This window comes from Pleurodeles waltl, chromosome 7 (assembly GCF_031143425.1).
Source record: "Pleurodeles waltl isolate 20211129_DDA chromosome 7, aPleWal1.hap1.20221129, whole genome shotgun sequence".
In the NCBI taxonomy this organism is placed as follows: Eukaryota; Metazoa; Chordata; class Amphibia; order Caudata; family Salamandridae; genus Pleurodeles; species Pleurodeles waltl.
This window is the reverse complement of record NC_090446.1, coordinates 698487976-698513549: the sequence shown is the minus strand read 5'-3', so window position 1 is coordinate 698513549 and position 25574 is coordinate 698487976. Positions and strand designations below refer to the sequence as shown.

Genomic DNA, 25574 nt, shown 5'->3' with positions numbered 1-25574 from the left:
TGAACCACCGCTTTTGGGGAGATAACTGCTTACTAGTCTATGCACAGTATGTGTATCTGCAGCTACACATGCCACCAAACGGAAAATGTCACTTACCCAGTGTACATCTGTTCGTGGCATTAGTTGCTGCAGATTCACATGCGCCCACCCGCCTCCCCGGGAGCCTGTAGCCGTTTGGAAGTAATCCTCAACATTTGTAAATATATTACTTTAACCTTCATTTTGTACATACTTATTCATTCCATTGCATGGGCACTATTACTAGCATACACAACTCCTACCTCACCCTCTGCGGGGAAAACAATCTAAGATGGAGTCGACGCCCATGCGCAATGGAACCAAAGTAGGAGGAGTCCCTCGGTCTCGTGACTCGAAAAAAGACTTCTTGGAAGAAAAACAACTTGTAACACTCCGAGCCCAACACCAGACGGCGGACTATGCACAGCATGTGAATCTGCAGCGATTAATGCCACGAACAGATGTACACTGGGTAAGTGACATTTTCCTACTGAGGCGTCACATCATCAGATATCTAGATGCGTAAAACAAACTCTGGCACATCAGCCCCAACCCTAGGATTTATTTGGTTTGGCCATGGATAGGATTCATATGGTGGGGGGTGTTATGGGATCAAAGGTAGTTAGCTAAGACTAAAAGGTTTGGATCAATTCACACACAACTAAATGCTCAACATAAAATGTTGTATGTGCACAAAATGGAAAGAAGGCATTTACAGATCCTCTTGAATTAGCAGTCTGTGTGAAAAGGTATGCATGAAACCATGTTCAGCCACCTTGTGTGGTGCTTGTGATGTTTTCCAAAATATAAAATCCTTTCCTCTTGTATTTGTTAGAGTATTTGACATAGGTTCTACATTAACAGTGTCTTTGTCAAGTAAGGAGCTATGTCTTAGGTGAGCTAACACAACTATTGCCAAATTAAACACTTGTAAAGAAAATGATCAATAAAAGGGCAGAGCCTGAGCACTGGGCCACTCTTACTATTATATCTAAACTGAGCACTAAGTACATACCGCCCTTTACTACTTGATCTTCAGAACATATATTACAAATGTGCCTTTGGAAAACCACAACTCTCTAGTCTCTCCTGACTAAGGTCCGTCCAAGAAGGTCTTTTATTAATAACAATGTAAAATTCCTCCCAACGATGTTTATAACAATTTTTGCAGTGTAAAGCTCCTTCCTATTAGATTTGTCATGAAGTTGTTAATTTAAAGCCAATTCCAGTTGTCAGAGTTTGCAGTGTTAAAACCACCCCATTGTATTTGTAATTGGGATGCACCATATCAAATCCATGCCTGATTCATTTAGTGTGGGTTTTGCGCTATCACTGCCTCAGTCAGTTAGACGCAAATGGAACTGTGCTATAGGTGAAAAAGCACAGTAGCTCATGAATCAAATGTCTGTAGAAAAGATCAACAGTGGCAAAGCTAAAGGTCCTTTCTGAATAGTGATACTTTGAGGTATTTTTCTGTCGATTACCTCAGCTGTTGCAGACAGCTGCAATGCTCTTTAGCCACACATCTAAGAGGAATCTGGAAGCTGCTTGTATTGCCACATGCTTAAAACTGAGTTTAGAACTTCTTTGTCCCATCACTTAAGTACGCTAGTTTTAGGTAGCAACCAGACAGGTTATGTGCTGTGAGATGCCCTGTTCCTTTCAGGTTGCTAAAATCGGTGCCACATTACTCCAAGAGAGTCAACGGTGGATTAAAAAAATACCTTCTGTACTGTCAATTTCCTCTTTGGTTAGAGGGTGCATGAAGTACAATTCAGAGGGCCCTAATCTGAAATATCCACAGTCTCTTGAAAGATATTTCCTTTGGCACAAATATTGCACAATATATGCTTAACCACAGACATTGAGCCTCAGGCCCATTATTTTATTTTTTTATGTCTTTTTCATCCATTTTTAGGGTCGAGCCTGTGTTGCATGCGCTCGTGCATGTGAATCGCAGCGAGACGCTTTAGGGTTTAGAAAAGGGCTCGGAGCCCTGTCGACGTCACGTCAGTGTTTTTCATTGGTTAGTGGGGTTGCCTATTAAAATCTACTTGCTTTCATTAGTCAAAGGCATGCATACGTCATGCCTTTTCCGGTGGCTAGCCCTCCATGAGCGCATCGACCAAGTACAGAAAACATGCAAGACTCGCTGTTTTCTGTCCGGCTCGTGGACTACTTTTTCTCTAATTTACTAGCGCGATTTACTTGGCAGAAGTCGAGCGCTTTACATAGTTCAATGCACTTTTTCAGCTTACGTACATTAATGCACTTTTACCGATAGGTGAAAAGTCGGGTTAGGAGTTTACAACGCGATCAGCTCGAACATGAGCAAACGCAAGACCCGTTGCATTCCAAATGCTTGTTTAAATGTGGTACAATGCTTAACTAGCAGAAATCTCAACTTTGAACATCCCATCTTGGTTTTTAAATTGAAGAATGTGAAATGTAAATAAATTGACAAAATACATTGCCTGTCCTTTATTTTTTAAACCTAAAATGGTTAATATGACCATGTTTTTAATGGTATCAGAGGTGGCTTTTTCTAGAATTTGGGTGGAAGTGAATTCTACATCTGTGACCTGAAAAAAAAACAAAAAAACAGGGCCCGTTGTGTTTCTGTGTTTTCAAATGGTAAGCTGCAGAAAAATCCTGTCAAAGGAGCTAGTATTCCCTTGAATATTAGGCAACTCTAACCAGAAGCTGCTTTACTGAAATGTATTCTAGGTAGAGTTGTGTCTCAGAGTAAGTATTTGAAACTGAGTGTCCATCTGCATGTGAACAGTGCGGAGGTCATGGACTATCGGGCATGTTAATAAAGGATGATATTAATAATTAGTGTGATGTCCACCGATGTAGGTACTCCCAGCTAAATGGATTTTTTTTTGGACTTTTTTGCTGTTTTATTTCGAAAAGAGAAGCAACGTTTATTCAGCTGTCTCAAACACTTAGCCTGTCTTGTTGGTCTTCAACCACAACAGACCGTTATGTGTGTCAGTAATCTGCTTGATGGCATTGGGGATAATGGGCAACACAGTTGGAGAAATACAGGCAAACTAAAGCAGCAAAGATGGGACATAAACAGTATCTTGTGAAATATTGTCCTGCTTTGTTTATGGATTATCACCTTAAGCAGGATTACGAAAATGTTTTGACATCACATTCTGAAGCAGATGGGAAAACACTATTTTATTCTAAGCTCCTTATTCAACTAAACATCACTTGCATATTCACTGACCAGACTGCCTCACTTTTTTTGTTAACAGTAGGAGTGCAGTTGAATTTATTTCCTTGAGTATGAGGGTGGTGTTAAGGAGTGCGTTGTGCAGAGTAAACTGAGCAGAATTTCTATGCAGCTCCCCCTGACCTTCTTCAATCATGCTCGGATGTTCTTGGGGGCGAGCTTTAAGGGCCTCCATCCCATTCATCACACAATTCGGCAAGACAAATGAAATGTAAAACATTTTCTTTCCTTGAACTGCACATAGGAAGGCAAAATATTGACTTTGTGTATTCACATGCACATTTTGCATGCTAGCCTCCCGATAAGTGCAACAAATGAAAAACTGAACAGGCACCCTTGCACACACCTTAGAGGATATACAGGGGGTTAGTGTCCATCTTCTTAATTTGCTGTGGATGTGTGTTGATTTTTTTTCATTAGCAGATAATCACTTACTTCTTCGGAAGTTAATTTGCCTTGAAGACTGCTCCCCGACTCTCCTACCACATATGTTTCACAATTTTACATGACCCACATCTCCTAGCTGCTTCTTCTCGCCTATCTTGTCCCAATATCTTCAAAGAAAAGTATCTAATTGAGACTTCTAGTTGCAGATTCCTTACCTTCGAATTTCCCCTACTCAGTGGTTTCTCTGTGGAGTCCTTGGTAGTGCAATATGGTAAAGCTCACATACTTTTTTTGTATGTTGGTCTTTTCACATTTTTCAAGACCGTTTCTGTTCTCAGAACATACATTTTAAGGATATTGAACGTAATTTTAATAGTGCAGTCATGGCTGAGTTTTTACCCATGTTCTTACCGTTTTGTACCCCTTTTCGCAAGTTGTCTTTTCACCAATTCTTTTTCTTAATGAGGATGTTCTTTCTCATGGGTATTTTTTTCGAGTACTTAGTCTTTTTCTCCAGGAGTAAATCAGCTTTCCTTCGAGATGAAAGGCTTTCTCTGTGATTAAGTCACATATGACACATGAGTTTATTCCATGCTTTCACATGGTTGAGCTTCTTTTTATGCTCTCCTGTTTTCTGGTGTTACTCACCTGTGCTTAGTTCCACAGGCTAAAATGTCATAGAATATGTTGTTTTTCTCCTTAATTGTTGTTCTTCCCTGGCCTTTTGCTCTTGTTCTCAACCGGTTTAATGACACTTGGACTTTCAAGGGTCTCAGTTCGCAGGACCTCCCCTGGGGTTTCTATGCTTTGCTCTTTGATTCTAATTTAAGGAATCTGCGGCTAGATGTCGCTCTCCTGATGAACAAGTTACTTACCTTCGGTTGCAATATATCTGGTAGAGGCAGGATCTAGCTGTAAATTCCTTAACGACCCTCCCATCCTCCCCTCTTTGTGAACTTCGTTCCTCTGAGGTCTGCATAGATTTCCTGTTGGAAATCTACACCTAGGCTTAGACGTAGGTGATAATTGACACAAGGGTGTCTTATTTGAAGCACAATGTTTCCATTGCCATTTTCTATTGTGGCTTCACGTTTTGAGTGCTGAAAAATGTAACAGAAGAAACAGACGTCTGTATGTCGGCAGGGGGATTATATGGACTCCGTTCACATCACATCTAGTGGACGACACCATTACGGAGCCATGCAACACCCAGATGTACTAGGGGGAAAAAGTTTCCGGATCCAGGCTGGCACTTCTCACAAGTCATGATCTCTGTCAAGAGGAAAGCCCTGGGATTGGTTGCAGAGTCCTCCATCGTCACCATTCCACTCCAAGTCCTCGGGGCGATCGGGTAAGTTGAGGCACAAGAAAAATCTTAATTTGACTTCTCCTCGTCTGTCGGCTGATGAGACGAGGGAGCGTCTAAGTTCTAAGCCTCGCTCTGTGGACCCTGTGCCTGGGCTGACTCCATGCCTCCCGAGTTTCTGGGAGCAGGAGCAACCCCTTACCAACTCAGGGAGTTTTGAGGCCATGCGCCTCATGTGTGGACAGTCCGACACCGCTGGAGCGCCTTTAGGCCCAGCGGAGTCTGAAGATGCCCCTTTGGGTTCTGTGCTGGCGGCTTTGGTCTGGGCAACGAAGGGCACCTATGGATCCAATACTGGATCCGGACCAATGTCGGTTGTACCACTCTGACCTTCCCCAGCGCTGCCCACGCCCACATGCGGCGCTATCCCCATTCTTATAACTGACTCCATCACAGAGCCAGATGGGCGTTGTACGCCGCTGTTGGGAGCCTTGTTTCCTATACTAGGTCCTAAGTCCCTTTCCTACGGGCTACGTTGTGGTGAGAAACGGGAGGGGTCGCTGGACACTATAGAATACCAGCTCCAAGATCCTATGGACTGGCATACAGGCTTGGTTGAAGCCAGCCGACTGGATACTTCTCCAGATACTGCTTTCTCCCACTACTGGGGCTATAGAGGAGGGAACGTCCTGTTCTGTGTTGGTGAGAAGAGCAGCTGCGGTCCGGGACCATGAGTTACCTTCGGTGGCAGTCAGGACTAAACTCCAAGCGGAGGTGCTTCAACCCCTTTTAAAGAGGCTCTCATGGATATCCTACTGGGTACCTGTCCAAAGCCAGCAAAGGGGTTCCTGTGGACAGGACAATTGACATCGGCTGTTGCCCCACTGCAGGGGTCCCAAGTTTTCTGACTCAAAACCCCACCTCTGTGAGCTTTGTTATCCAAGCATCTACTTCCCAGTGTGAGTTCCCTTCCGCACCCCATGGTAGGGAATCCAAAAGGCTCGATGCACTTGGGGACTTTTTTTTTCTTTTTTTCTTCCACCAGTCTAGCATTGCGGTCTGCAAACATTGTATGCTGTTTGGACCATTACTCTCACATGCTGTGGGATATGGCTGCTCAAGTGCTGCCACAGGTCGCAGAGGAGGCCCGGGCTGTACTCTCTCAGGCCGCTGCGGATGAGAGAGACTTAGCCAAGTTCACTATCCGTTGTTGACTGGACACATCTGACTTGCTAGGCAGAGTGTTTTTGTCGATAGTGTCTCTGAGGCTCCACACCTGGCTACTGATGTCTAGCTTTTCAGGGTATTTCCAAACTTCTTTGATGGCACCTGTCTCTTCGGAGACAAGGCCGAGTTGGCGCCTGAGCACTTCAAGGATTCAGAGCAGCAAGGTCTTTGGGCCTCATGGTGCCCCTCATCCCCCTCAGTCTCCCTTTCACCCCTTTCATGGTTATGGAAGGTGCCTCTAACCATGTCTATTCATGACCAGCCACCATGCCGTGCATGCAGCCCAGCTTCTGCATGGCAGAGGGCGTGGAATCCACCGGCCACTTGGAGGAGGAAGCCAGCAATCCGGCCAGTCTGCTGCCGCCACATCCCCCCCCCCCCCAACACTCGTCATGTCACAGCACCCTCTAAACCTTCCCTGCCAGACTCTTCCCCACTGTGGGCTAGTTGGAGGCAGGATCCACCATCACCTGCTCCTCTGGCAATCCATCACGTCAGACAGGTGGATTTGCAGATAGTACGAATGGGCTACTCCTCTTTTCCATACCACCATCCTACGATCAGATGACAGAGGGTAGTTTTTGTTTCCTCGTGAGGAAGTTACAGCTCTCTTGGGTAAGAGAGCCATAGAGAGGGCTCCTGTTCCAGAAGTAGGTCGTGGTTGCTGTTCCTGCTACTTTCTGGTGCCCAAAAACGACAAGGGCCTCTGTCCTATCCTAGACCTTCGGTCCCTCAATCTCTTCCTCAAGGAGAAATTCAAGATGCTGACTCTGGCTCAGGTTCTATCTGCCCTAGACCAAGGAGACTGGATGGTAGCGTTAAAGTTGTATGACGTTTACTTTCACATTGACATCCTGCCTGTTTCAGACATAACTTGCGGTTCACGGTAGACCACAACACTTTCAGTTCACCGTCCTCACCTTTGGCCCTACCAGCGCCCCTCTGGTGTTCACCAAGATGATGGCAGTGGTTGCAGCTCTTCTATGCAGATCAGGGGTTTTAGTCTTCCCCCTATCTTGACGACTGACTGTTGAAGGCAGGCTTGCCCCAGGCTGTCGTCTCCTGACTATGGTAGACCAGGCATTTTCTGGGGGCTCACTGTAAACATGCCAAAGTCACACCTGACTCTCTCTCAGACGCTCCCTTTCATCAGAGCTGTTCTAGACACCGTGCCGTTTCGGGCTTACTCTCCCGAGCGGAGAGTCCAGGATATTCGGACTATGATACTGTTGTTTCAGCCTCTGCCCTGGATTTCGTCACTCCTGGGAGAGGTGGAGATCAGAGGCCTATGGTCTCTGGTGGAATCTGGACTCTACATCAACCTGCTGGAGGTCTGGGCGATCTGACTAGCATTAGAAGCATTTCTTACCTCTATCAAGGTGAATATGGTGCAGGTATTAACAGTCAAGACAACTGCTGTGTGGTGTTGCAACAATCAGGGCAGGGTGGGGTCGTGGACCCTTTTTCAAGAGGCTCTGCGCCTCTAGACATCGCTGGAATAGCAGTACATATCCCTGGTGGTTCATCATGTGTTGGGCTCTGAACTCCAGAGCAGACACACTCAGCCAAAAATGTCTAGTGGATTACGAATGGCGTTTCTATCCGGAGGTGGCACAATGTCTTTCAGCAGTGGGGAGAGCCTTGGTTAGATCTGTTTGCCTCTGCAGAGAACTTGCAATGTCAGCAGTTTTTTATGTTGGAGTTTCCAAGGCTGCAGTCACTCTGAGATGCTTTTCAACTCGAGTGGCACTCTGGTCTCCTGTACGCCTTTCTGCCCAACCTGTCAACTCTGTTTTGCATGGAGATTGAGCAACAACAGTTTACAGCTTTTGACCTATCCCCCAAAATCTGTAACATAATCTTGGCAGCCAGGCATCCCTCCACCAAAACGGTATACACCTGTTGTTGGGAGAAATTTGTGGCATGATGCACAGAGAAGTCTCACTCCTTTTCTGCCCCTTGCTTATGTCATGTTGTTTATCCTTTCTCTTGTCCAGCAGGGCTCTGCTGTGGGCAGTCTAAAAGGTTATTTGTCGGCTATTTCTGTGTTTTTAAGGTTGCATGATCAACTTCTTTTGTTTATAGGTTCATTAAGGGCCTTACAAATCCCTTTTCTCCATCCATTAACAACCAATGGGATTTAAATTTGATTTTGACCCTTCTGATGTGTGCTACTTTCGAGTCTCTCCATAATTGTCCTCTGAAGCTTCTCGCTTTGAAAACAGCCTTTTTTGTGGCTATTTCATTTACCCGCAGAGGGAATGAGCTGCAGCCATTGTCATCTAATTGCCCTACCTTTCCATCTATACTGACTTGGTACTTCACCTTAAGGCCTCCTTTTCGCCAAAAGTAGTTACACACTTTCATATAGGTCACTTCTTCACCTTGCCTACTTTTTATGCACTTCCACATCCTTATAAAGAAGAGAAACTCCAGTGCTTGGACCTAAAAAGAGCGTTGGCGTTTTACCCTGATCGTACAAAAGAGGTCCGGGTGTGTGATCAACTCTGTCGGTTATGTGGCTACGAAGAAAGGTCAGGCTGTGCAGAAGCGGACTTTCTCTAGATGGATTGTTCTCTGCTTTAAGCTCTGGTACCCGCTGGCCAAAAAGCAACCCTCTGAAGGTTTACTTGCTCATTCTACCCAAGCTACAGCTGCGACCACTGTGTTAGCACAGTGAGTTCCAGTCCCTGACATCTTTCAGGTGGCAGCGTGTGCATCTCTGAACATGTTTACCAAACACTACTGCCTGGACATTCAGGTCCGTAGGGACAGGTACTTTGCCCGTTCGGTCCTGCAGGTACGCATTCTTGATATGCAGACCCACTTCCTGGGATGTTTTTGCTTGGGTATCAGATCAAAGGAAAGGAATCTTCATATCTGGTAGAGACAATATCAGGTGGCAGATTCCTTACCGGCCCACTCATCCTCCTCGCTCTGCGAACTGATTTCTAGGGACAGGGACTCCCTTTTCAGGGCATTAGTTTTGACGCACCAGTAGTCAGTGTTCTTCGTGGCTCTGCAATTCTGGCGTGGAAGGTCGTGAAATGAAATGGAAGTCAGTGCGCCGGGTTAGTACCTATATAGGAACTGCGATCTCCTATTTGGCGCAGGCAACACAGAAGACTGATGTGGAGCCGATTGACGCCACCTAGCAGTGCCTGGGGGTACTACTCAAAAAAATCTTTGGATTTAGTCTGATGCCATGGGTAAATTCAAAGGTAAGGAATCTGCAGTTAGATATTGTCTCTACCAGGTAAGGCGTTACTGAAGGTAAATAACATTTTCTTTCATGTTTTAGTTAGCTAGTCAGCATACAGCTGTTTCCCTCATTTCTCAAAGCAATGCCATATTGAGCCCATTTTTAAATTTCTTTCCCAATCCTGGCTTCTCCCAAGGTATATTGCCTGATCCACTGAAACTTGGTCAGTTTTATCACTGTTCAGCCCAGTCCCTCATCCATGGTCTCTGTCACTGATCATTTGATATGCAGAGGTGCAGAATTTAATATAGTATCTACTTTTCCATGGCACAGGTTGCTTCATAAATCTACTTTTCCTGCAAAAAAAAAAAAAATCTGCTTGTCCCTTTGGTGCCATGTAGCGTGGCGACAAGTTATAGCAGCAAACTCATTGTATAAGAGCTTTGATAATATCCTCTCTGATTATGCCAGGGCTATTACTATAGTAAGGATTTGAATACTAGCAGCTTCCTTATTTGGTCACCTTTCAGCAGATCTACATACTGGAGGTGGAGGTAGTGGTAAGCAATAGTTCCAGGGTTGGAATGCCATTTTGAGTCAGTGCAAAGCTACTACCTTGCATGTTTTAAGGGTGTTCCCCAGCTCTTCTCTAAACTTTTCCCATACTGAGAGAGGCTGGAAATTTACTCCCGAAAAGGGTCAGAAGTAAAACTTCTTCCAGGGTTGGGGGGGGGGGAGGGAAAGTGTTTAAAGGGAAAGTGAACTTGTAAAAGCTCAACACATTTTCACAAGATCAAATCTACACCTGCATATTTGCTCGTGCTAAAATACAGTTCCCAGATATGTTCTAGGAGTATGATTTCCTTGTCTACTTCTGTAAATACCTATGAATTCATGAAATACACAGATCTGCACTAATGGATAGACTTATGCCATGGGTGCACCTTTGTGACTTTCTTTAAGAATTGGCCTCCTAAAAGGGCTTGTGTTAACCAAGACCTTTTTGTTATTGAATTCACTGTGACTGATCCTACTTGCAAAACCTGCTCCAACTCAGTGCTTGGATACCCTCAATGGTGACAAGTTCTGTGTTGGACAATTCTGTGATACATGACAATTATTGCAGTCTGCTGTTTCAAAAGGAGCATTTCTCCACACAAACTAGTTTTATTCAGTGTTAAGAACTACTGTGGCAATGTGTGCTTTTTGCACCCAAAAACTAGGTTTGCTTTTTGGTAATATTTGTTACAGTGGTGAAGGCCCAGCAGCTCACAAAACAATAAAGTTTTACAAATGCCATGCCAAAACAGGGCTTGCATTGACAAAACCAAAATAAATGACCACCAATGTCGAACCTATTGGCTTTGCCTATGCTTGTTTATATTCATGTTTCCCATAATCTTTTTGAAACTGGTTACACTGACCATTATGAATATTTTCTGGAAATACTAGGTTGTCAACACATTTTACTAAATGATGCTTCCAAAGAAATTTTACCTAAAATTTCGCAGTTGTTTAGCAAATCTTTATTTCCCCCCAGTGGCATTGTTTGTGAATATTTTGTTTTGAAAGCAAACAATCATCATGCTTGCTTAAAAGCTTCTGCAAATATTTGCATTTAATCAGAGAGCATTCTGGGAGCATTATTCGTCCCCACATGTTCATAAACTTTGCAAAAGCGTGTACACTTATTTTGTTGTTGTTTTTGTTAGTAGTGCAGTCCAAGCTTCCAACATTTATTTAGAACACCCACCCTAATAATGAATTTGTATTAATTAAACCTTAACCATAAATACAAGTTCGACCAGCATTAACATATGGACACAAATGTAACCTCAACTGCCGGCAATTCCTTTCCCTGCTCTGTAATGCTGTACTGTAAGCTGGCAGCCAAAGGGTTTGTGTTGCCGAGGATTGGGCCTATTTGTCCCAAGGACAAAATAAACCTGAAAACCAGTTGTCCTGGACCCCAAAAATATGTCCTGGGCATCGGGCTATAGGAGTTCCACACCTTAATATGACTGTTTGGTTCAAACTGATTCAGTTTGAAACACAGCAGACATATTCAGAAAGATCAGCAAACTCTAGACCATGTATTCTTCTTTATACATCTCCACACATTGGTTAGGTTATGCCCAAGTCCTGTACTGGTTTTAGCCTTTTCAAAACAAACAAATCTGAGTCCGCCACAAGTCCTTGACTTTCATCCCTGTACAATCCATCCCCATTGTCCCACAGTGCTCCATCCTCTCTACATTCAGTGCATGCAAGTGACCTCTGGCAAGAATCGTATGGAACTCTGCAGATGATTTTTATACCAATGATAGTGTTGTCTTAACTCTCCAGTCAAAATATGCATCAATTGCTGCTTTTAGGGGGATAGTAGGATTCTTATGCTTTGTGTAAAGGATGCTGTGTAATAGCACCTGCATATGGTAGGATTGTTGTGTGTCTTTATGAAGTGGCAATCTGTCAAAGAAGGCGTGCTTATTATTTGTGTAGGAGGTGAGAGGAGCCCTTTGTTTCAATGGGTTTGTCAGGAGGTGTGCTGTATAATAGGATTTGTTTTTGTAAGAAAGGGGGTGAATTTTGTGTGCTTACTAAATAGGAGTGTGGAAGTGTTAGTATTTGTGCTACTTTTTGCACTTTGTGATAGTCACTGTGCAGCAGTTAAAGAGTTGATGTATTTGTGGGAAGGCAGGTTTTACCAACTATGAAGCACTGTGTGGGAATTGCACTTTGGCTTAAGCAATGCAGCTTATGGGAGAATTTTATTTCAGTACATTCGTAGCCTACACGGAGTTATTTTTCTGTGGTCAGTTCCCACGTCCCGTTTTATGATGCAGTGCCGGTTTTCACGATCTGTTAAGTCCAAATGATTGCTTCAAAATTCCGCCCGAATAAATTTGCGCTGAATAATTGTCTGTTTTGTGCCTCAGTATCATGGTGAGTGATTTAACTTCTCTAACTTAGATTGCTGTTAGTTCTGGCCCATTGATATACCTCAGTTAAAAAAATAAAAAATAAAAAATAATAATTATCCAGAGTTTTTCATTTTTGATATATATTTTTATTATGATTAGAACTAATTTAGCTTGGGTAGACATTGCTAATATGGGCCTTTCCACTGCACCCCCCCCTCAGCCCCCAGAATGACATTTTTTTAAATGCCGGATGTGTTGCAGTGATGTAATATTTCAGGAACCATGGGACCTATATACTTCATTTGTTTGTCAAAACATAGGTTTTGGTGGTCAAGTAGTCCTACAGAGACCGTACATAACTCCTCAGAGCAACCCTTTCGCCATTTTTAGAAATGGCTGCTCTATAATGTGTTTTAGACATCATATTGGTAATTTAATATTGTTTTTGTTTCAGGTTTTCTGTTGATTCAGATTTGTAAACATGAGCGAAGCAGGTGATAGCAGAGGATCTTTACCTCCTGACAGAGTATTGCTAACTACAAAATCTGAGGACTCCTTCAACAAAGACAAATGAGTCATATTCCAAACTAATCCGAAAGAAAAGCTAACATCAACTGAGGCTGGACAGAAGAGTTTGAAATGCTGCAGAAATACGGAATGACGAAGTTCCCAAAAGATTGAAACTGGTTTGCAGAAGAGGATCAAATATTTTATTAAGTTGTATACAATGGAAAAAAGCCTGGAAAAAAATATGCCAAAAAATAGCAGAAACTAGTGAATCACAACAATAATCTGAGTCTTCTGAGAAAGCGACGACAGCCAAACTTATTGCCCATCCACTTAGAAGATCGATGGCTACCCCTCGTCCACCTCAAACAACTGATCAGAAAGCAGAGGATCTTCAATGTGTTACCTGTGTTTTAGCCAGAACAAGGGCCATAGTGATTGACTAAAGAACAAAGTACAGAGTATGTGAGTCTCAAAGGGCAAACTTGTTTTTATCTGCAGCTAGTTTCTTCCAAGATAAGGTTTTCAGCCGAGTAGCTGATCTAAACACAAGGTGAATGTATTTGTAGCAGATTTGTATGCCCACCCACACTGCACGTGTGCATACACTTGAAATATGAGTGTATAATGAGCTTAACCACCAGCCTTCAGTTAAGTTTGGCCTCTTTGAAAAAGTGAATGAAGTTTTAAAGCCAGTCTTGAGTGCTGGCTACAGGTTTACACTCAGTGAGATCAGAGAAATAATGGTCAACATTGATGAAACTGTATTGATCCATAATAATGAAACACAGCTTTTTCTGGTGAGAATGTTCAATGACAGAATTCGTTTTTGTCAGTCTAACAAAATGAATGAGACACTTGTGGTGTTCGCAGCTGATTTGACTCCTGAATTTCTTGCTGCCAGAATGCAGTACAATCGGGTGGAACCATTTTAAGAAACGTCCTGGAAGATTTCGATTTTGGACTTGATGACAAAGTTTGTGATACCCTAGAGCTCCGCAATTCATGAGTCAACAAGAATGCCTGATGTTGCCTTAACATTTTTCTACATCATTGTTCAATATCAGCAAAGCAAACTGTTGCCAACTAAAGTTCTTGAATTTCAGAACAGAAGCTGACAACATTCATGAAGGCTTTGAAGATATAACCGAAGCAGTGAAAGACAAAAATTCCATGAACCAACAGCCTTATGCTGTGCAAGTGTATTCTTTTCCAAATTATGTTTTATGAATTACATCACGGCAAAAAGAAAACTCCGCTACACATGATGACTGCTCACAGAATCTGACAAGTGCAAAGGTAGTGAGCTAATCACTTCAATGAATAGGATAGGTGTATCAACAAGTTATAATGACATAGTATGGAGCAGGAACGTGTTAGCAGCTCATGCTGTAAAATCTTGTGAATCCGACAGCACACCACTTACAAGTCACTTTCCAAGAAAGGATTCCCAATTGCTGCTCTTGATGATTTTGATTTTGAAGACAGCTCTTCTTTCTTTGTTTGGAACATCCAGCACACATAACTGCCATGGTGCTTTTTCAAGACTGTACCAGTGAAGTAGTTGCTGGAAAACAATCTGTGTCAGCTGTAGGGATCAATCAATCAATTAATCGTTCTTGTGAAGTGCGGCTTGCCACCCTGGAAAGTCTCTAGGTGATGTGGATGGACTTTTGGTCTAGCCTGGCGTGAGGTGACAGCCAAAGAGACAGGTCTGGAGCTGCTTTCTGAAGTCGGCCAGTGACTGGGATGTGTGTGTGTGGAGGGGGAGTTTGTTCCAGGATTTGGCTGAGAGGAAGGGGAAAGAGCACCTGTAGGAAGTTGGCTCTGTATATACTATCTCAAAGTGAGAGATAGTGTGCACAGAGTCCAGGGATTCCCCTCAGAGGTTGATAGTGGCAAAATTAGATAATACTAATGCTCTATTTTGTGGTAGTGTGGTCGAGCAGTTGGCTTATCAGAGGGTAGTGTAAAGCATTTGTTGTACACACACAGGCAATAAATAAGGAACACACACACTCAAAGAATTAACCCCAGGCCAATAGGTTTTATATAGAAAAATATCCTTTCTTAATTTTAGAACAACAAGATTCAAGATTTGAGGTAAGTACATAAAGTGCAAGGTTCTTCACACAGGTAAGTATAGAACTTTGATTTAAAACAGTAGTACACACTGTTTAGGTTAAAATGGCAATTAGCTATTTTAAAAGTGGACACTGTGCAAAAATGAACAGTTCCAGGCGGAGGTATGTTTGGTTAGGTTTTTCAGGTAAGTAAAGCACTTACAGAGTCAGTCTCCTGGGCATAGGTAGCCCACCATTGGGGGTTCAAGGCAACCCCAAAGCCACAGCACCAGCGACACAAGGCCGGTCAGGTGCAGAGGTCAAAGGAGGGCCCAAAACACATAGGCCCCTATGGAGAACAAGGGTGCTCCAGTTCCAGTCTGCTTGCAGGTAAGTACCTGCGTCCTCGGGGAGCAGACCACAGGGACGGCTGGGTGCACTGTGCAAAGTAGGCATCAGGTTTGCTATTGAAAGCAATGGAGGCACCAGGGGGTCACTTAAGCGATGCAGGCAGGGCACAGGGGGGCTTCTCGGGCCAGCCGCCGACTGGGCTAGGATGAGGGCTGCCTGCTGATCACTCCTGCACTGGAAGGTGGTTCCTCTCAGTCCTGGGGGCTGCGGGTGCAGTCCTTGGTCCAGGTGTCAGGTTCCATGTTACCAGGCAGTCGAGGTCAGGGGTGGGGGCCCTCTGGATCCTCTCTGCAGGCGTCACTGTGGGGGTGCACAGGCGTCACTGTGGGGCTGCACAGGGGCAGACACGTCGTCATAGTTGCCTTGGAGTCCTCTCTGCGGTGTTTGTTCTCTGGAGCACGAGCCGGGGGCATTGGGTGCAGAGTGAGAAGTCTCAGGCTTTCGGCGGGAAAAGAGAGTTCTTTAAAAGTTGTTTCTTTGTTGCAAAGTTGTTGCAGTTTATGAACAGTGCTGCTGTTCTCAGGAGTTTCTTGGTCTTTCGGGTTCAGGGCAGTCCTCTGAGTCCTCAGAGGTCGCTGGTCCCTGTCTGATGCGTCGCTGTGCAGGTTCTTTGAGTCTGGAGACAGGCCGGTAGGGCTGGGACCAAGTCAGTTGTCGTCTCTGCGGGGCTTTCAGGTCAGCAGTCCTTGTTGTAGGTTGCAGGAATCTGATTTCCTGGGTTCAGGGTCTCCCCTAAATACTAGATTTAGGGGTGTGTTTTACTTCAGGGGGACAGTAGCCAATGGCTACTGTCCTTGAGGGTGGCTACGCCCTCTTTGTGCCTCCTCCCTGAGGGGAGGGGGGGGCACATCCCTATTCCTATTGGGGGAATCCTCCAATCTCAAGATGGAGGATTTCTAAAGGCAGGAGTGGTACCTTAGGGTCTGTCCTGACTGGTGGGTGGCTCCTCCTTGTTTTCCTCATTATCCTCTCCAGCCTTGCCGTCACAAGTGGGGGCAGTGGCCGAAGGGCCGAGCATCTCCACTAGCTGGGATGCCCTGAGGTGCTGTGACATAAGGCAAGAGCCTTTGAGGCTCACCGCCAAGTGTTACAGTTCCTACTGGGGGAGGTGAGAAGCACCTTCACCCAGTACAGGCTTTGTTCCTGGCCACAGAGTGACAAAGGCACTCTCCCCATGTGGCCAGAAACTAGTCGTTGTGGCAGGCTGGCAGAAACTGGTCAGCCTAGCACTAGGAGTCGGACTAGTATGCAGGGGGCATCCGTAAGATTTCCCCTGGGTGTATTTTACAATAAGTCCCACACTGGCACCCTTGTGCATTTATTGTGCTGAGACGTTTGATACCAAACTTCCTAGATTTCAGGGTAGCCATTATGGAACTGTGGAGTTCGTAATTGAAAGACTCCCAGACCATATACTCTTTATGACTACTCTGCACTTACAATGTCTAAGGTCTTGTTTAGATACTGTTGGGGCATAGTGCTCTCCCATTTATGCCCTCACCTGTAGTATAGTGCACCCTGCCTTAGAGCTGTAAGGCCTGCTAGAGGGGTGACTTACCTATGCCACAGGCATTGAGAGGTGGGCCTGGCACTCTCAGGAGAGTGCCATGTTGACTTAGTCATTTTCTCCCCACCAGCACACACAGTCTGTGAGGCAGTGTGCATGTGCTGAGTGAGGGGTCCCCAGGGTGGCATAAGACATGTTGCAGCCCTTAGAGACCTTCCCTGGCAACAGGGCCCTTAGTACCAGGGGTACCATTTACAACGGACTTATCTGTGTGCCAGGGCTGTACCAATTGTGGGAGCAAAGGTACAGTTTAGGGAAAGAACACTGGTGCTGGGGCCTGGTTAGCAGGGTCCCAGCACACTTTCAATCATAACTGGCATCACCAAAAGGCAAAAAGTCATGGGGTAACCATGCCAAGGAAGGCATTTCCTTATAGTACTCTTCTAATTATTTGCGCTGGATGAGGGCCTGGGTGAGGGTGGCTGATCGGAGTTCCCTGGTCGGTTGGTGGAAGTTGAGGCAGTTATTGAGGCAGCTGAGTCTGGTGTTGTGAAGGGCTTTTTAGGCGTGAGTGAGGAGCTTGAAGTGGCATCTGTGCTATACGGGGAGCCAGTGGAGGGCCCTGATGTGGGGAGTGATGCTGGTACTTCTGGGGAGGTTGAGGATGAGTCTTGCTGTTGTTTTTTGGATGGTCTGGAGGCAGTTGGTGCGCTGCTTTGTGGTTCCAGTGTAGTGCGTTACCGTAGTCGAGGCAGCTGGAGATGAATACCTAAGTGACTGTTTTCCTGGTGGAGAGGGGGTCTCCAGTGGAAAATCTTGCAGAGCATGAGGAGGGTGTGGAAGCAGGCAGTGGAGACTGAGTTTATTTGTTGCTTCTTGGTGAGTTGGTTATCTAGGATAATTTCAATGTTGCATGCATGGCTGGAGGAGAACGTGGGTGGGGGACTGAGGGTGGAGTACCACCATGAATTGTCCCTTGGGAGGGGGGGGGGAGTAGCTTGTATCCAAAGGTGAGGGTCTGTTTTATCTGAGTTTAGCTTGAGACAGTTGGGTTTCATCCAGGAGACGATGTTGATCATGGTGTGTTGGAACATGTGGAGGGGACATCGGTGAGGGAGAGGACGAGCTGGGTGTTGGCATAGGAGACTATGTTGAGTCCGCGGGAGCATGTGATGCCCGCTAAAGGGGTCATGTAGATGCTGAATAGGTTGGGGCTGGGGGAGGAGCCCTGGGGGACCCCACAGATGTCTCTGGGGGTGGAGACATAGTGTGGGGGTGAGATCTTCTGTGTTTGGCCAGAGAAGAAGATCCAGTTGAGAACATTCCCTTGGTTGCCGATGCTATGGAGTCTGGTGATGAGGGTGTGGTGGGGATACTGTTTTGAAGGCTGCGGATAGGTCGAGGAAGATGAGAGCTGCTTTTTCACTGAGGTCTAGGAGGTGTCTGATATCATCAGTTGCTGCGATCAGGGTGGTATCGGTGCTGTGGTTCGGTCGGATTGGGATGGGTTGAGTAGGTTGTTGTGTTTGAGGAAATCTATGAGCTGCCGATTGATGACCTTTTCCAGGACTTTGGTGGGAAACGGGAGGAGCAAGATGGAGAGGTAGTTCTTGAGCTCACTTGGGTCCCCTGAAGGCTTCTTCAGAAGGGGGTCTGATCTCGGTGTGTTACCAGGGTTTGGGAACTGTGGCTGTAGTGATAGAAGTATTTAGGATCACTGTGAGGGGTGCTCCTATTATCTCCTTTCCTAGGTTGTAGAAGTGGTTCCGGCAGGGGTCGGCGGGGGATCCAGAGTGGAATGACGGCAAACATAAACACCCAAAGCTGCAAACGTCTAACCCAACTGCCTTGCCAGCGTGTGCAAAGTCTATTCAAGCCATCAACACGTCCCAGTCTACCAGAAAGTTTCAAAGTGGCTGAGGACATGAATCTTCTTCTACCTGATGCTGTGGTACGCAAAGCTGATTTATCTTATCTTATCGCTTATTCTTTGTAGACTGAGGGTTGAAGAAAAGCAAGTTCTTCTGTGGGCTAGAATTCATGCTCTGATCTCCCAGAATACTGTCCCACTGAAGAAATTTGGGTTTTTACCAGTAATACTATCTCCAGTATCCAACTACGCAACAGTATACACAGCTCTAAAAAAAAAATCTAAAATGTGCGTGCTGAGCATGAAGACCAGCCTCTCTTGCTAATATTTACAATGAAGGTGTTTTCCATATTGTAGCTGACATATGTATTTTTTTTTTAAATAAGCCAGTAGAATTTGATTGATCTTTATCCAATTATGACCGTTTTCCTCATGACGAAAGTTGTGTTGCAGTGTGCTAGAAGTTCTCAGTGCTTGTGGCGGAGATGGTTCACTTATTGAGGCGGAAATCTTTGAAAGCAAAAATGCCCAGTCGGTATTGAGCAGAACTCATTCTGTTAGTTTGTTACAAGGTATGCTCATCGTATCTGAGGATATAGAAACATTGCATTGGAATGCTTTCTGGAGCGAGAATGACAAATTAGGTTTTGCATATCTTATCTCAAAAGTGAACAAGGCACAGTGTGCACTTAATTCAAAAGACTTAACGCAAAGCCAGGCAATGTTCAATACACACGGATCAAAATCCGAAAACCAAGTTTGTAGAGTTTGTCGAATAATTTGAGGAAAAATCTGAACTTTGCAAGTACTGGGGATATGTATTGCACATGATGGCTCTACTGAAAAACTTGATATATTCTGTTCGGGATGGTGATTGGGAGCAGCGCGTGAAGATTGTGGAGTCACTGATTACTGTGTTTCGCAAATTCAATTGCATAAACTACCCGAGATATGTGTTGTGGTACTTGGAAAGAGTGAAGAATCTAAAGGTGGAAAAACCATACCTCCATGGCCCCCTTCATGTCGGCAGTGGTTGGAAAGACTTTTATCTATTTATCATCTGGCGGTAGCTCTGTACCAACGCAAGGGGAGGCGGGCAAGATGTAAGGGTCAGATAATAAGGGAACTTTTTGGAGATTGGGGGTGGTCACGGTAATGGCTTAGTGAAAAAGAAAGCAAGGCATAAAGCACTTTAATTGCAATTAATTGGATAATTGTTTTATTTATCCTTGTAATGAATCATCTTTCTTTTCCAAATAAAAAAAAAAAAAAGGAAAAACCACACTTCTACAGAACCTTCATCCAAAGACATTCTGCTATGAAAGACAGAGAGGGAAAGTTTAATGCTGTAGCTCCATATATGAAACTGGAACAGACTATCTAGAGATCACCGAAAAGCTCCAAGGGAATTGTTGGCCAGATACGTTAAAGTGAATATTTTGCTCAATGGCAGCTAGTTTACACAAAATCCTTTCTATTTGCAATGTTTTCAGAGTGATGATAAATTCAAAATTAGTGGACCATTGTGAGACTGTTCCTCACCACAAACTGATGGGAAAGAGATTGAAGCGTTTATAATAAACACGTAGACAGCCTTCTTCATTTCATGCAGCAGCAAGGAAACCCCTTTGAACTGACTGAGCCCGTGCAACTACACAATTTTGTGACCAAACAATCTGTGGATAATGATATAAAGACACGTCTAGTAGATGTCCTGGAACATAGATCGAAACTATCCGCAGAACTGAAGCAGGAGATATTTGTATTGAAAGATACAAGGCTATTTGACATAATCACTAAAGCTAAACTTCCACGTTTTATTTGCCATAGAAAGAGTTTTGTCCTACCAGCCAATACAAAGCATGTTACAAAAAATAATTTTCGCAAGCACATAGAGAGATGAATGTAGCAAAAGAAAGAGATGAATTTATCAAGGACTTTCTGTAGCAAGATCTTCTTTCAACAAACGCAATATTTAATGGAGATATTGCAACCAAACCAGTGAAGCACAAACTCGTACAAGAGCTAAAAAAAAAAAAGTCAACCTTTTCACCTGAAGAGTTTTAATTCAAAAAGGTGTCCTCATTAAAAACTGCTGTTATTGTGGACTATGTCACAATTGCAAATGGCCAAGATTTCATTCATGCAAAACTTAAGAGCTTGTTCAGACTGTTCTACAGATATCAAGGCTAGTGTGCACCTCGCAAGAACTGCACATTGTATTTGACTGTTATCTTGAACTATTTGTCAAAGAATGTGAGAGAATCAAATTCAAATTTTATTAACATATCGAACTATAAAATCTCATCATCAAGCATAACAATTATCAGCCAAACAGTTAAAATGTAAATAATACAAAAATTTACATTGTAATTATAATAAATAAAAACAGTCAATAAAACCATTTGATGGTTTCTATAGTTCGTAATACAAGCAATTTGAGGGGTCAAGAGCAATTGAACTCGAAATAACACAGATCATCTAATTAAAATACATCTAAAGTTCAATAAAATTAACAATCAATAAATGGAGATGTCTAAAACTACAGCAGTATGAAGCGGGGCCTTTCAGGCTCCTGACTAAACCAATAGCCTTATGTAAATAGCGATGTAGTGGTCCATCACTCAGGGATATCTCTACCAAGAGCCTTAAGTGCTCTGCTGTGGATAAGCCAAGAAGCCGGAATATATTTAGCAATGGCAGTTACTATCACAGATGATGGATCACTTTTACCCGAAACCGAAGGCATTGAAACAGTCAAAGTGTCAGATGTTTGTATAGGGGCACAATCCACTTTCTCTTTGGGGCTATGTATTTGGGGCAGAAAAAGAGTGTTCAATAGTTTTCTCGCCTACCAAACATAATTTGCATTTACTATCACCAAGACCGTTCGGCAGCCACCGGGCGGTGTAGTCATCCACAGGTAGTGCCGTACCTAAACTTTGGGAACAACGAACGAGCATGAGCAGGTATATTCAAATCAATGAACGGTTTTGCAAGTGGTTCCTGTTTAACAGAAAGGAATTTGCTTGTCGGGCAGCCCGTTGTACTTTTCTGAGAAATTTGGGTATTGACCTTCTCCCAGAATTTCTGCTTAAAAAGGGGAGCTGCATTGGTTGGATTCGCTTCAGGACTATCCCAGAACTGGGGGAAACCTAGTTCTGCCCAAGATGAGAGAATCGGAGGAAGATCCACAAGTGGAACAATTGACCTTGCCTGCATCAAAAATTCGACACCTGTACGTTTGCAACTTGATCAATTCTGGTCCTCAACATCAAACAGAATGAACTTGGAGATGTTAATTTGCCACAACATTGCTGATGCTTCAGTGAACCCTGCTTTTCCAATTACTGCATGTGGACTGATGGTCAATGAAGAGTTGGTGCCAGCAGAGAGAGATTAAAAAAGTACAGACTATATTGTTCAAAAACCTAACAGCAAATTGGAGGAAGCTGACTTTGGTGTTGTGCCACACTTTGAGCGGGCTGTTCGAAATGGTTCCACTAGAGTCATTGTACTGTCAAATGACACATGTTATTAATGTGCTACTTAGATTTGTTGCAATGTTCATAAGTCAAGGATTGTCAGAGTTATGGATACGTTATGGAACAGGCGAGAAAAGATACTTAATCCTGCTTCATATTCTGTACAAGAAACTTGACCCAGAGATGCCCAGTGTTTCTATCAAAGCACATATTCTTGTGGGTGATGACACTATCAGCAAAACTGGAACAAAACTTGGAGCTTTAACTGCTGAACCTGTGAAGTTTCTAAAAGGATATGCCGAGACAGAATAAGAGCGTGACTTTAAAAATGTAGAAAAATACCTTGTGTGTGTGTGGGAAAAATTGTTTGGACTGTCACAGGTTTGACGATCTTCCATACAGTGAGTTCAAGAGATCAGTCTCATTAAGTGATCGTCTAGCAATGTCCTATTCTGCGCAGGGATACATTTAAAGCGCGTTCTACTTGATCAGAAGATGTGTAAATGTTTTGGATCATGCATATGTAGAGAAAGATCTGTGTGAATTTGGTTGGGAAGCTATTGATGGGGTGCTATACCCTATACAATTTCTAAAGTCTCTACCCACAGAACTTAAATGCACATGTACTTGCAAAACCTGTTGATTAGCTCTTCTCAGATGTTCATCATTCTGCAAATGTACCATGAGCGATTGCTGACCCAACTAAAGTGAACAATGAAAATGTGCCTAAAACAGAAATGATAACTATTTTTTCATATTCAGATCATAAACTTTCTTTGGTGTATACATGAAAGGATTAAAAAACATTATTATTTGTTTCATTTCTATATATGTCTATTCTTCCTCCGTTATAGCTGCCGTTTTGGAAAATGGCAGATGGGTTGCTCTGAGGAGTTATTTTCTGTTCTATAAGACTACTTGATCCCCAAAACCTATGTTTGACACCAAATGAAGTACATAGGTGTCAAGGTTCCTGAAATATTACATTGCTACAATACATTCGCCTTTTTTTAGGTTTCGCCTGCCTGCACACTTGCATGCATGCTTGCAAAATCTTTTGTTAGTACAAAAAATTTAAAAGGGGTTTGAAACCAATTCCTTACTTATCTGAAATTACCATTGGCTTAATCCAGTGTCGCTCTAATTTACCTGCTTCAGATTGGCCAACACGTCTTCTTCATGTTACTTCCTGTCGTTGTCTTTGTCTTCACCGATCTTGCCGTTGAGTGTGGACCAAATAGTCCTCCCGGTCACTTCCTTTTGGACACTGGCCAGTGCCCTTCCTCTGGCTACGATGTTGAAGGTACTTCTTTTTAGGCCCAGCACGCAAGTGCTCTGGCCTATTGTAATCTATATGTGGGCTTTTAACCACCCCCACTGCACACCCATCACTGTCACTCGTTCATTGGCTTGCCTTTCAAAAATCCTTTGTTATCATTGGTAAATGCTTTACGTATGTCCCTCCTTGGGGCAGTTTTGTTACCCCCTTGGCCATCAACCCTGTTACATGGATAATTGCACGTTTGCTGATACGTTTACTGCGAGCAAACTTTTTCCTTTTTTTTTAATTTCTCCTTCATGCTCATGGCGGCCGTGGCGCTTTGAATCGGCTCGCTTATGTCAACTGTTTTACTTGTAATTTTTAATTTGTGGCAAGAAAAGTTCAGTTAGGAATTTACAACGCTAATAGCTCTAAAGCAAACGCGAGAATCATTGCATTGCAAATGTTTGTGTCTTCTTGCATGCTGTTGTATTTCTTCGCTGTCTTCTTCTCTGTCTTCTTTCTTCATTGCTGCCTTCTCTCTACTTCCAGCATGCAGTTTTTTTTACTTCACTGACGCCTTATTTCTTCAATGCCTTCTGTCTTCTTTCTTCATTGCCGTCCGTCTTCTTTTTTCTTTCTGCATGCCCCTTCTGTCTTCTCACGCCTCTTCTGTCTTCTCGAGCCCCTTCTGTCTTCTTTCTTCTAACACGCATGCCAATATGTTTCACCTTTCTCTTTTTTTCATTGTAACTGGCTTACAAATATTAGAAACATTTTTATAATGTTTGTTTTTAATTTAATAAAACAAAGTAATTATATAATTTCCGTAATATTTGTTAGCCAGTTACATATAAAAAGAAAACAAAGGTGAAACCTATTGGCTTTGCCAATGCTTGTTAAAATTGTCGTAAAGAACAATTTGGCCCGGATCAGCAATGACTACACAAGCTTAAATAATTCTCTAATGATCCAAAAACACAAAGCAAAAATGAAAATCTCTGGACAGCATTTTTTTATGGAGGTATATCTGGAGGGGCAGGATTATGCAAAACCCTCTTCAGATAACTTAACTGTTTACACCCAAAGAATGTCCGGACAGGCCCTAAATACCGATCTAGTTGACCACACAAACACTTTCCTAAAAGGACACAATTTTCTCCTAACACAAGACTACTTCATATTTGAAGTTGTGGTTCTGAATAAATGACAAAACACTTTTATATCTGCCCTGCCTTTATCAGCCTTTGAATACTTTAAGAGCACTTCATCCATTGTCAATAAACCTGGCACTTCTTTACTTCACTTTCTGATTGCACTCGTGTGAAGGCCAAAAATCTGCTGTGTGAAGTACTACACTCTGGATGGTCCTCTGATTTAATAGCTTAGACGGAAAGCAACTGAAAATCTGGTTGCCTACTTGTACTTTTGTCTAATTCTCTCAACCTTCACCCACAGTTTGAAGACAGTGCAGTATGTAAGACCATACACATTTCCAAAATAAGTAAAATAAAATGGATAATCCCTTGTCAAATCACTGTCTTTAGCTACCGTCCCGTCTGCTTCCTGTGTTGCATCTTATGTGAATTGAAATGATAGATGCTGCACTGCCCTGTGCAGATTTCCTACCATTTAGATAGATTGTATTCTAGCCAGTAGCTGCTCATTGGGCTGTGGAAATTTGTAGGAAATGTTTGTCTGGCTTCAGTATAAAAGCAAATTTATGATGTTTTGTCATAATCCCCTCAAGTTTTTATTTGCTTTTCCATAAACCCTCAGTTTAAAACGTTTTCTTTATTCCAGACTTCTGGGTTCACTTTGGTGTGGAAGGAAGTTGGAGGTTATGTTTTTTGCCTCAGAGAAGAGGTGTTGAGATTCTTTTTTGTACAATTTGGTGAGGGTCATTTCTGTTTCGATCGTGAGCAAGATGATTTTACTTCCTTTGTCGCCTTCTGTTGATATTATCAAACCTTCTGTTGTATCCTTGCAATATCTTGGTGATTGCAAGATGTCTGATGAATGTTTTACGTGCATTTAAGCATATATATCCTAAAAATAAATTTTAATGCAGATGGAGTCACATTGTTGTTCCTGTCTTGCAGGCTTTGGTGAATTAGCGAAAATGTATAGTGAGTGAACCAACTAAACCATACTTGATAATG

The 25574-nt window shown here is 43.3% G+C and overlaps 1 protein-coding gene across 1 annotated transcript in view; it reads left to right on the top strand.

The window, feature by feature from the left end:
* NDFIP1 (Nedd4 family interacting protein 1) overlaps positions 1-25574 on the top strand; it is a 274091-nt gene that overhangs the window by 107662 nt on the left and 140855 nt on the right. The gene's annotated exons all lie outside the window — the stretch shown is intronic.